The 12,652-nt window shown below is 39.8% G+C and overlaps 2 pseudogenes; both read right to left on the bottom strand.

Moving 5' to 3' along the window:
* Positions 1 to 3,132: 3,132 nt before the first annotated feature.
* Positions 3,133 to 4,115, bottom strand: LOC140226997 (uncharacterized; annotated as a pseudogene).
* A 1,970-nt stretch (positions 4,116 to 6,085) lies between these two features.
* On the bottom strand, positions 6,086 to 8,925 carry LOC140226996 (uncharacterized; annotated as a pseudogene).
* Positions 8,926 to 12,652: the final 3,727 nt, after the last annotated feature.

The raw sequence follows: 12,652 nt of genomic DNA, 5'->3' as shown, positions 1-12,652 counted from the left end.
TTAGTGGTCGATTTTGACATTAGTGGGCTCTACAGACCTACTCTTCCAGTTTCAGGTATAATGTAGCTGTATTAAAAGCACACGAATTAACACGATTTAACAAGTTTTATGAAATTACCTTTTAAATGAAATCATACTTTTGGTTTTGGTTTCCTTCAAAGAACTTGATTGCCAACATACATAAAGCACCAAACTACAATATAATTTTACACTTTGAATATCATTATGTGGACCGTAATTGACTAGCAGAGTTCCACTGAGAAGCGTCAATCAATAAATATCAAATGAAATATTTACCCTAGCCATTTGCAGAGCCAGCTCGCTAAAATTTCAGCACACGCACACTCAGCGCGTGACCGGCGAGCTGCAAGCGTAGCTTGCTCCGATCCGATCGCTCTGAGCGTGCAAGTCAATAGCGTGCTGCCTTTGCAAAAGGGTATATGTGACCCTGCACCTCAAAACAAACAAAAAGTCGCCAGACACGAATTTTTAGTTATGACCATATTCTGAAAGAGCAGACTTTAAGCTTTAAAATGATGTATAACTCAAATCAAATGGACTCTCCTAACCTAAATAAATACTGGAAAAAAAGCACAAACTCAGGAAAAGTGTAAACTGAGAAAAGAGGCTCTGAAGTACAGTGTCTTTTCAAGCGCTTAATCTTTACCAAACCATGCTGACTGTGCGATGAATGGGACAAAAAAAAAAAAAAAACAGGAAGTAAACCACCAGAGTAACAACAATGAAGGGATAATCAGATTAAAGTGAAATTAAGCATGCCTCATTAACACATTCTGTCCATAAGTAATGCCAACTTTCAAAGCAGTAGCACTATCCTTTCATAATGTAAAAGAAGACCCGCTCTTTCAGAAAATATGAAAAAGTCAAGTTCGGCTAAGTTGACCTATTTCACTTTGATATTTTCAGTCCTCACGCAAAACCAGTGTGTGCGACTTTATGTTCGTTTTGAGGTGCACGGTCATATATATATATATATATATATATATATATATATATATGACCCTGCACCTCAAAACAAACAAAAAGTCGCCAGACATGAATTTTTAGTTAAGACCATATTCTGAAAGAGCAGACACTAAGCTTTAAAATGATGTATAACTCAAATAAAATGGACTCTCCTAACCTATCTAAATATTGGAAAGAAAGCACAAACTCAGGAAAAGTGTGAACTGAGAAAAGAGGCCCTGAAGTACAGTGTCTATTCAAGCGCTTTAATCTTTACCAAACCGTGCTGGCTGTGCGATGAATGGGACAAAAAACAGGAAGTAAACCACCAGAGTAACAACAATGAAGAGATTATCAGATTCAACTGAAATTAAGCATGCCTCATTAACATATTCTGTCCATAATTAATGCCAACTTTCAAAGCAGTAGCATTATCCTTTCAAAAGTTATTAGACTTGAAAGTGAAGAGTGTGGACAAGGTTTTTCAGAAATGAAAAAGGGATTCTAAAGACACACCTAATCACACTATTCTACCAAAAATGTTCAAGATAAACTGCTAAAAAAAAACACTTTCCTGCCCGTTTTGAGATACCAAGTTTTAGCATACTGTAAAAGAAGACCCTCTCTTTCAGAAAATATAAAAAAGTCAAGTTCGGCTAGGTTAACCCATTTCACTTATTTTCAGTCCTCACGCAAAATCAGTGTGTGCGACTTTTTGTTCGTTTTGTGATGCACAGTCACACACACACACACACATATATATATATATATATATATATATATATATATATATATATATATATATATATATATAACGCGCTAATTCTAGCCATAAAGGCAAATGCGGAACAAATGATAGTTTGGGGATTTCTTTTTTAAAGCATGAAAATATTTAGAAAAATGCAAATATTGACCTTCTTGAAAAATTATGCATTAATGTGGGCTCAATGCAGGTTTGAATTGACAAGAGCACAAAATGCATCTCTTTATCATGTTAACGAGAAAATACAGATATTTTTTTTTTTTTAGAAAAAGGAGATACACCTAAATTCCCCCCAGTGACCCATTTCTATGCACATCCAATATAGTAACCATTTTTGTTTTTGCGACCCTCCCCATCTCCACTATACTGTAGTCCTCAATAACACACTATGCCATCAGTGCCCCACTGTGGAGTAGTTCTGAGGCCCCAGACCAATGATAATGCTTTGAAAAATATTGTCAAACCTTAACGGGAATCAAAAATTTCCCCTTTGAACGAATTCTCCTTAACCCTAAAAAGACTGGGGGTCATCACTCTATGCCTCCCTCAGGAAGTATTGCGATAACTTCAAGAATTGATAAGATCTCACCGCGAAACTTCACAACTTTTTTTTATTAACCCGCAGCTGTTAAGTGTTACTTAACATTTTACCGTCACATGTCAGTAAAAGATGGCGTATTTGTATGTGTTTATGTGTGAAATGAATGAGGTTTTGATAGATTCTGTGTTTCTTGTTTTTCTTGCAAAGTCTGTTTTTCAGCCAATAAAGTCTAATCTGAAGTTGAAATTAATTGTTGTGAAAAAAGAAACATAAAACAATAGAAAACACAGAAATTCAACATTAATTGACATAGGAAATACCAAAATACTCGAGTTTGGTATGTATGACGAGCATAATTGTTTAATTAATATTATTGCCTAATTTTTGATCTTAGACTATCACTTTTATTTTTACAAATACATGTTAAATAGAAAGATTAAAACGAGAACTTACCAGTTTGAAGTTTGATCTTTATTTTATGAGGGAGTTGGAGAAAGAATTCATAGTGAGAGCCCGCTCAACGCGCACGCAGTCATACTTCGTAGCAACAAGATGTGACTTCTGTCAGAGTGGAAAAATTGAGAACTTACTTGAAGTTGATCTATACATTTTTGGAATAGTATTCATGCCATGGGAGGGAGAGGAGGGACTGTGAATTCTTTCTCCGACTCCCTCATAAAATAAAGATCAAACTTCAAACTGGTAAGTTCTCGTTTAATCTTTCTATTTTATTTCGTGAGTTTACGCAAGAACTCACAGTGAGATTTTGTAGCACAGAAGTCACATTTGTTCCAACTGAACAATCTCAGGCATGCACAATGGCAAGCAAAATGTAAGCTAAAATTACCTGGGTTTGAGGCCATTATTTCCTCATAATCAGCTGTGACAGACACTGTCCCTCGTCTTGCAGAGGCTTGTCATAGAATTTGCGAAATGTCTGTTCTTTCGACCAGCCTGCTTTTGCGAGGATCAGAGGAATAGGTGCATCCGCTCTGTTTGCTGCTGAGCTAGATGCTGCTCGGGTTGAATGTGCACTGAACATTGTGGTGTCAATGCCAGCGCCAGTCATGATTTCCTTGATCCATCGAGAAATTGTCTGTGCCGTTACTCTCTTGAAAGGCTTGCGAAAACTAATGAAGAGATGACTTTCCTCTCCTCGGATCTCTTTGGTTCTCCGAAGATAGGCCTTAATGTATGTAACTACACACAGACGTCTGTCTGGGGGGTACGCTTTCAAAAGTACGTCCAATCCAAAATTCCCAGGTCTAGACTGCTTAAGATGTTCATTAACTTTGAATGACACCATAGATTGTTTGAGAATCATGCAGTCTAGATTCAGGCAATGCAAAGTCTGTACCCTCTGGGTGGATATCAAGGCCAGTAACATGCACAGCTTCATCGTTAATCGCTTCAAACTAAGCGAGTTAGTAGGAGCTAGCATTCTCAAATACCTAAAAACAATATTCACGTCCCAAATTTCCGAATACCGCGGCCTTGGGGGCCTGAGCTGGAACACACCTCTCATAAAACGAGAGAGAAGAGGATGAGTGCTGACAGTGAATTGTTCATCCTCTAACACTAGAAAGGTAGCAAGTGCACTCCGTGCTGAGTTAATAGCTGAATAGCTCAAGTTCTCTTCATAAAACATGTGCGTAAAAAACTCCATAACAAAATTAATCTTGGCATGAAGGTGACTTTCCTCCTTAAGTGTACAAAGCTTTTTCCATTTCCTTATTATGTACAATACTGTCTTTGGGTTGATGCCCTCCAAGATGCTGCCAAGATGTCCACCGTTCTGCTGCTCATGCCAGAGTTCTCGAACGGCAGCTTCAAAACCTGCACCATAACAGATCAAGACAAGCGTGTAAAGGGTGCGGTTCCCCAGATACTGGTTGCATAATCAAATTCCTGTGTCTAGGAATAAAGAGTGGGTCATCTGTAAGCATTTTCCTCATGCGAGGAAACCACGCTTGCGTCGGCCAGTTTGGGACGATCAAGAGACCATGTGCCTTGTCGTTGTTTTTTTTTTTTTTGAGACATTTGGGGATGAGGCAGAAAGGAGGGAATGCGTAGAAATACAGATCACCCCAATTCAGAGTGATTGCATCCACTGAAACCGCATCTGGGTCAGGCAGCCACGTAATTTAAGCAGGCAGTTGCTTATTGAGTCTGACGCCAAAAAAATCAATTTGGGGAGTACCACATTTCTTAGTGATATCAGTAAAAGACTTTCTTATTCAGCATCCGTTCTGTTCTGTCATTAAAATGAGGAGATCTCCTGTCTGCTTCTGTATTGTCACGACCAGGTAAATAGGCTGCTGTGATCCAGATATTCCTTTCCTTGCACCAAACCCAAATGTCTCGTGCTGCCCTGTCGCAGGCTCTAGATTTGATGCCTCCCATATTGTTCAGGTAGGCTACAGCTGTTGTGTTGTCAGTTCTAATGAGCACATGCGTATCATGCAGGTGGCCACAAAATGACTTCAAACCAAGCCCTGCAGCTAATATTTCAAGATAGTTGATTTCATTGTTTTGAGCACGCACTATCTCCTGATCATCCCATCTACCGCCAGTTTCACAGCTTAAATCAGTGGCACCCCATCCTTGCCCACTGGCGTCAGTACGTAGCTCTAAAGCTGGCCGATCTCGACTAATTGGTGCCGACTGGCAGTGAATCTTATTGAACCACCACGTTAACTCCTGATTAGAAGCTTCAGACAAATTCATAGGTCTATCAAATGCCCTTTGCTTGATTTTAGTGCAAGAATTTTGTCTCTTTCTAGGTTACGATAGAAGAGGGGGCCATATTGAATAGCAGGGAAAGTGGCAATCAGTTTCCCAATGACCTGCGCCACCTGCCTGATAGTAGGGTTCTGTTTCCCTAGTAATTCCGCACATACTGCCCTGATATTTTGACATTTCTCATGCGGGAGCGTTATGGTCATGCTTTCCGAATCCAAGATAAACCCCAAGAATTGGAGCCGTTGCTGAGGCTCTAGGAGAGATTTCTCTGAATGAATGACAAAACCAAGGTCAGAGAGCAGTTTTGTGGTTGCTTGCACCGTTTCTAGTGCTTGTGATTCAGTTTCACCAATTATGAGAGTGTCATCTAAATACTCCACAACCAGGTGGCCTGCCTGTCGCAGCTTTGCAAACACCGGCTTCATAAGTTTTGTGAAGAGCCTAGGCGCTGTACTAAGGCCATTGGGGAGTACCTTAAATTGCCAACATTTCTCGTGCAAGACAAATCTCAAATACTTGCGATGTGAGGGGTGAATAGGGACAGAGTAGTAGGCATCTCGAAGGTCGATTGAGGCAAGGTAACAACCAGGGGAAATTAGGGTTTCAGCCGTATGGATGTTATCCATTTTGAAATGCCGTACATTAGATTGTCATTTAGGTCCGATAAATCTAAAATCAGGCGTATGTCCCCATTTTTCTTTGGGCGTGTAAAAATATTGGACACAAATTCTCCTGCCACATGCTGGCATTCTTCGATTACGCCTTTCTCGGCCAGTTTTCGAATTTCAATGTCAATCTTGCTCTCCTCAGCATTACCCACTCTGTAGTGGTAAGGCGGTTTACCTCTGTGAGGTGGGCTATTCGCCTCTTGAAATTCAAGTTTGTAACCGCTAATTGCATCAAGTATGAAGGGATCAGTGGTAATATGATTCCACTGTTTGCTAAAATGCCTCAATCGACCCCCAGCGGGCAGGTCTAATGGAACATCTACATGTTCAATGTCAAAAACTGACTGTACAGTGTGAGTATAGATTGTGTATTTCCACTGCAACTTACCTCCTTGGGTAGTGCAGTTACTTTCTCCGTGACACAGTGTTTGGCTTGGCTGGGATTGCTGAGTAGCTCTGCCCCCGGTTGTGCGCATGCGCTGGAGGTGGGCAAGTCTTCGTGTGCGGGGCTGAATGTCTGTTTCCCCGCTGCTGCTGGCCTAAAAAAGGCCTGGATGTATCCCCAGCTGCGAGCCAGCCTGCGCTCCGATATTGCTTCCCGCTGAATCCAACGCTGGCCGAGCGCTTGTATGGGTGGTATGGCTGATGTGTAGATCTCTTAGCCTGCCCTTTAGGCTGCGTTCACATATAAGTATTCGGTATTCGCTATTCGCTATTCGCTATTCGCTATTCGAGCACCGAATACACCATCACCCGCACCGTCAACTCACCATCCCATGTAGTGAGGATTTCTTTCTCCTACATCGCAGCAAATCTTATTAACAATTTCTAAACTGCATCAGAATGTCAGGCTACATGCTTATATTTGAAGGGTTTGTTTGCAAAAACCGATAAGTCCATTTTTGAAGATTTTGAAGTACGATCTCTGTCATAAAGTACAAAATAATACCTTTTAAATGATATATTTGTCACTACATATAAAGGTATATTTTTGAAGTTATGGTCAAAAGAAGCAAAAATTTTCTTATTATTTTCTTTATTTTTCTTGACCTTTAATCGCAAATATCTCCATTTGGCAAATATGGACTTATCGGTTTTTGCAAACAAACTCTTCATTTGCAAACGGGCAAAGCCAGACCAAAATTGTCATTATTTCATAAACGAGAGACGGTATACGCTGCAAGAAAATCGAACAAGGTCGATTCCCACTTTGCTATACTTTTCGCAGGTATTCAGTATTTCGAATAGTGCCCTCTTATGTGAACCGGTGTGAGGAAATCCTATCGTTCGATTCAAGCTATTCGCGTGCCCTCGAAAAACGAGCCCGAATACCCGAATAGTATACTTCTATGTGAACGCAGCCTTAACCACACTAAAGGCAGCCCTATTCTCCTCCTTGAGATCTTTTACACGTTGTCCCATGTCATCACCGAAGAGAAGCGCGGTCACGGGCGTAGTAGGCTTGCACAAATGTGCGTGAGCAGCGTTCATGTCGGGCTTGATCAGCTCCTTTCTCAGGCAGTTCATCTCGTACACCTAATTGACATTACAGAGTAGAGCGAATGCGTCCTGTTGCGCCTCGTTCAAGTCAGATTTAATAGGAAGAGTTTGTAGGAACGCACACAGCCCGCGGGTGAGGGATTTCTGTACTCTCTGCAGCTTAAGGCCCGGTCCCACTGCACTTACGGATGCAAAGAGGATGTAAAGCGTACAAAAAATCTTGCCATCCGTTGGAAAACGCTACGAATCCGCTGTGTACCCATCGCATACGTGTTTCATCCGCTCTATCCATCGAGCATCCGTCCACTGTGATTTCATCCGCGCAAAAAGTTTTAAGCTGCTTAAATCTTTTAGAACGGATGAACTTTCCGCTGTGTACGATGTAAATCCGCGACATACGAGCAACAAACGTTATATGTCCGTGCGGCATCCCTTAAACGTCCGCTGCATCCTCTCTGCATCCTCTGGGCATCCTCGCAACTCACATCCGCTGCAGCTAAAAACGGAAAGAGGGAGGAAAGATATGGTACGTGGAACGTCTTTACATCGTTAATAGCACGTTAAAAGAAAGGATGTAAGCGTATGCATCTCGTATATAAAGCATTTCGAAAGCATCCCCTATGCATCCGCTCTGCATCCGCTCTGCATCCACTCTGCATCCGCTTTTTCTGCTATGCGTCCGTTTCGCAATTATCTCCGGTAACCCCTTCGGAGCTGTCATCCCCTTCCATCCGCTTTCATCCGCTAGGCTTCCGATGAACATCCGTTTAACATCCCCGCTACATACTACCCACGTCCGTTCTATTTCCGTTCTGTTACCGCCAATTTTCGCCAATTTTGTCAATTTCTGGAGCGGATGAAAGCGGATGAAGCCATCCCCGAAATTTTGCTCGTCCGCTGTGTCCTTTCTGCATACGCTTTATGTCCGTCGATCGGCCAGTGGGACCGGGCCTTTAACGTCTCTGCTGCGCGTAGTCTGTTTCACATTATCCCAAATCACTGGATTTACTTTTGGGACTAGTAAGTTGGGGCAATGGCTCGGTGCTGGGTAGTTTGCCGCTGACTCTTCCAGCGATTTTTCCTCCAGACAATGGGAGATGAGATAATTGGTAGAATTTGCCAATTCGTCATTGATAGGGTCGCCCACACCGGCGGAGACCGCAAATTTTGCAGCAAAGGATGGTACTTGTACTGGCCGGCCCGTGAGCTCTGCGGGTGCGTAACCCGCTGCCGCCGCAGGGAAATCGCATTCATCCCCACTGTAGCTGCTGCCGCCGTGGTCGTGCAGCGTACCGCGTGCTTGCGTACAGTACTTGCGTCTGTAGCACACACATCCATGTCCCCAAACGGCACACCACCGTGGTCTGCGGTACAAGCCGTACCAACATGGCCGGCACGTAGTTGTTGTTGTTGACTACGATTAGGCCGAGACGGTAGTACTTCCATGACCTTTTCAAACATGGATTCGAGCTTAGAAAGGCGGGAAAGCACATCCGCGTCCGTCTTCTCTTTAGGGGGGCTGCCTTCTTACTTAGGCCTGGTTTGCTGGTTTTTTTAAGGGTTTTCCTACTCCCTTCTTTCTTCGACTGAGCCTTAATAGCCGGCGAACACTTAGGTTCATGATGCGCGGCTGTAGTCACCACCGCCACGACAGACTTAGCTGTATGCAGGGCGCTCGTACTAGTGGTGCCACCCACGACAGGCTTAGCTGTATGCTGTGGGGGAACGGTAAGCGGAATTTCCATCCCGCGATATCTCGTGAATAGAAATCCTCTTCCGAAGCAAAGTCAGCTCTAACTGAGCTACAAATAATAACAATCCACAATATGATAAGATAGTGCGACGATGCACGGTAAAAAGGACGAATAAAACTTGATTTAGACTGCGATGAGGGAACTTATTCCCTCGTGCAAAACGTGCGAAGAAGCGACATGACTGCGCGCGCGTTGAGCGGGCTCTCACTGTGAGTTCTTGCGTGAACTCACGAAATAAAATAAGTTCCTTTAACACATTCCACAATAAAGAGATAACTAGACAACCATATCGGCACAAATTAAACAAAAAACAGAAATCCAAATATCCTAAGAATAATGAAAAAAAAAATGTACCATTGCATAATCGATTTTAATAGCCTTAATTAGAAAATTATGGTGATTTTTGTAAAATTAACTACGCATTTTTTAGGTTACGTCATAAACTAGTGCGAGCCGAATGCGGCGATGATCGAACATTCCATGGCCGAGATCTTGGGGGGGGGGGGGGCAGGATCCCCCAGTCCTCAAAACCTCTTAAATAGTCCAGTCTTCTTGGGGTTAAGATACCTCGTTCTCAAACTCATATACTGCCTATGGGCGCTTTTACACTTAATATTATATATTTCTTTACCTTATCTAGTATTACGCAAAATGGTCACCTAGATGTGTTGTGACTACTAACCTCCTCCATGAGACAACATTCCAGAGGAAAATAATCCATAATTCATAAGAAAGAGCATGGACATAATTTGATACATTTTCGTGATTATTGTAAGTTTCATTCTAATATATTTCATCTTGAAAATGACATGGTTGATAGCATGGAAATGAAATTGAACAGATGGGAATCTGCATTCCTAGACATATGTAATAAGCACGCTCCGATTGGATAATGTAGATTGAAAAGTAAAAATAATCCATGGATGACACCAGACATTATCAAGTTGATTTTTTTTTAGATTTTTTTTTTGAAAAAAAGGAGTCTGTTTCTGTCAAATCTCCAGAAGGTTTTTTTTTTATATATATCAGAGTATAGGCAAATTAGAAATAAGTTAACTGAAGAAATTAGATTGAGCAAGTAATTGTATTTTGATATATCACTAGAAAGTATTGTAAAAATAGTAAAGCATTATGGAAGGAATTGAATAGAATTCAAGGTGACAATAGGTATATGTCTATTATACCTGGTGAACCTGACGGGGAAAAATTAAACAGCTTTCTTGTTAATGTTGATGAGACAACATCCCGATCTTTTCAAGACGACGATGTGTTAAGAGTGGATGTAAAGATTTTGCAGATTGCTGTAGTAGTGATTTACAAGTCTCTTGGCAGTTTGTTTAATGAAAGCCTAACAACCCGTCAAGTACCTACTGATTGGAAGAAAGCAAGAACTACACCTGTTTACAAGGCAAGGGTTTGAAACATTACCCTATCAATTACCAGCAATTTCTCTGTTGTTTTTTCACATATCTAAACTCTTGGAGAAAGAGGTTCAAAAACAGTTTTTGAAATATATTCAGAGTAACGATTTAATCAATATTGATCAATTTGCTTTACTTCCCGAACATTTAACCCAAACTTTTTTTTGCATCGTGTTGTGGATGACTGGTACGAATTGTTTGATAATAATGAATGTGTAGTAGCCTGTTTCTTTATGTTTCGATAGTATTGATATGAATATTTTGCTGACCAAGCTGAAATGGTACGGAGTAAAGGGATATAAGTACAAATGGTTCTTCAGTTATTTCATGGTCGAAATCAAGCTGTCCGAGCGCATGGCGCTTTATCAAGGTTTCGTGATAATAGAGTGGGTGTGCCTCAGGGTAATATTTCAGGGCCCATTCTGTTTTTGTAATTTGTGAATGATATAAATCAGTGTCTTAGATTTTCACAATGTAATATACATGCGGATGATGTGGTTAAATATACCACTTGTAGGCATGTTGATGAAGCATCCTCATGTCTGCAGTCAGACCTGAATGGTTTATATCTTTGGTATACTAGGGATAAGTTAAAGATCAATATTGATAAAACCAAAGCAATGGTTTTGAGTATCTCCGAAAAAAAAAAATGATCTGAATATTTTTTTCTATGCTGTATGTGAAGAACAAGTTCAAAGTATTAGGTATGGATGGTATCGAAATTGATGACAAGGTATCATGGAATAGTCATGTTCTACAGTTAACAAAGCAGCTAGGTTGTAAAATGTATTTACTACAGAAAATGGGTAAGTTTGTCAATCAAAACGTGTTGAACTTTCTGTATCTCACACTAATACAACTTTGCATAGATTATGCTTCTGTTTTGGGCCACTGTACCTTTGAATCATTGGATAATTTGTTACGTCTGCTAAAGAGAGCAGTAAGCATGGTGAAAAGCAATTATGATTATGTTAATAGTCATGGTGCTGATCTTATCAAAGAAGTTAAATGGCAATGATTTGAGCATTGGCGAGATAATTTTAAGGCAACATTAATGTACATAATATATATATATATATATATATATATATATATATATATATATATATCTATGCATATACAAACACATATATATATATATATATATATATACATGTATATATATATATATATATATATATATTTATTTATGATATTGTTTAGCTCCCACTCGTATGGTTAATGAAATAGAAATGGTCTGTGAGGAACATTTTCATATACCGTTCAGCTGACTCACTGAATGGGGTCCTCCAAAAACCAAATCTTGTATGTGTGAAGAAGTGTTTTCGTTTCTTAGGAGCACACGTATGGGATTCATTACCAGACACCTTATAAAATGCACAGACTGTTCAGAATTTTAAGCGTATATATAAGCATTATGTTTTCTGTAATTTTACTTCTCGTTGCGACCATCTCAGCTGCAGATTATCTTTCCCGTTGATTTTATTTCAGTATTGAAAATTGTTAAACTTTTATCGTCTGTTTTGTAACCTCTTTCTGCGAGGGACTGCAAGGGAACATTATCGTGTTTTTTATGCTCGTGAATCTTATTATTCTTTTGTGTTGTTTCTGTGTGTGTGTGTGAGTGGGTGGATATGTGTGTTCATAACTGTGGGTCCTAAATTGTGAATACTGCCATTGAAAAGTGTGACCTACAATTGTATATGTCGGCATTCATGTCATGTTTTCTGATGCTAGGTTCAGATTTTTTTTCTTGCTTTGCAGTCTTCTCGCTATTAAAGGATTTGCCACAAAAAAAAAAAAAACGAATGTGAAAATTTGAATTTTATTTTGTTGACAATTAACTATCTATTTGATTTGTTATTCCAATTACTACAGCTGATTTGGATTTTTATATTGAGAACAATTCATCGTAATGATTGAATTTTGGTTGGTATTTTCATGTTTTATCTCATGACCTTGATGAAAAACAGCTCATGCTGATCAAGACATGCTGAATAGATTTGTTTTAGTAAATTAATAATAATGATAACAAAATAAACACTGGAATGAGTCTACACCTCGAAATTTTATCTTTTTCATATGTTCTGCAATAGTAGATAATAATAATAATTATAATTCACAACATTCATATAGCGCGTTATTACATAAAATGTCTCTAAGCGCTATGGGAAAAAGAAAACAATAGAAAGGGAAGAAGAGTAAAGTAAAGAAAGAAAGAAAGAAGAAGAAGGTACAGTTTCAGTAATGGTATAAGACATGAAACACAGTCATAAAACTACTCAATAAACAAATAC

This window comes from Diadema setosum, chromosome 4, assembly GCF_964275005.1.
Source record: "Diadema setosum chromosome 4, eeDiaSeto1, whole genome shotgun sequence".
Lineage (NCBI taxonomy): Eukaryota > Metazoa > Echinodermata > Echinoidea > Diadematoida > Diadematidae > Diadema > Diadema setosum.
Note: the sequence above shows the minus strand (reverse complement) of the source record. Positions and strands in the feature narration are given on the sequence as shown.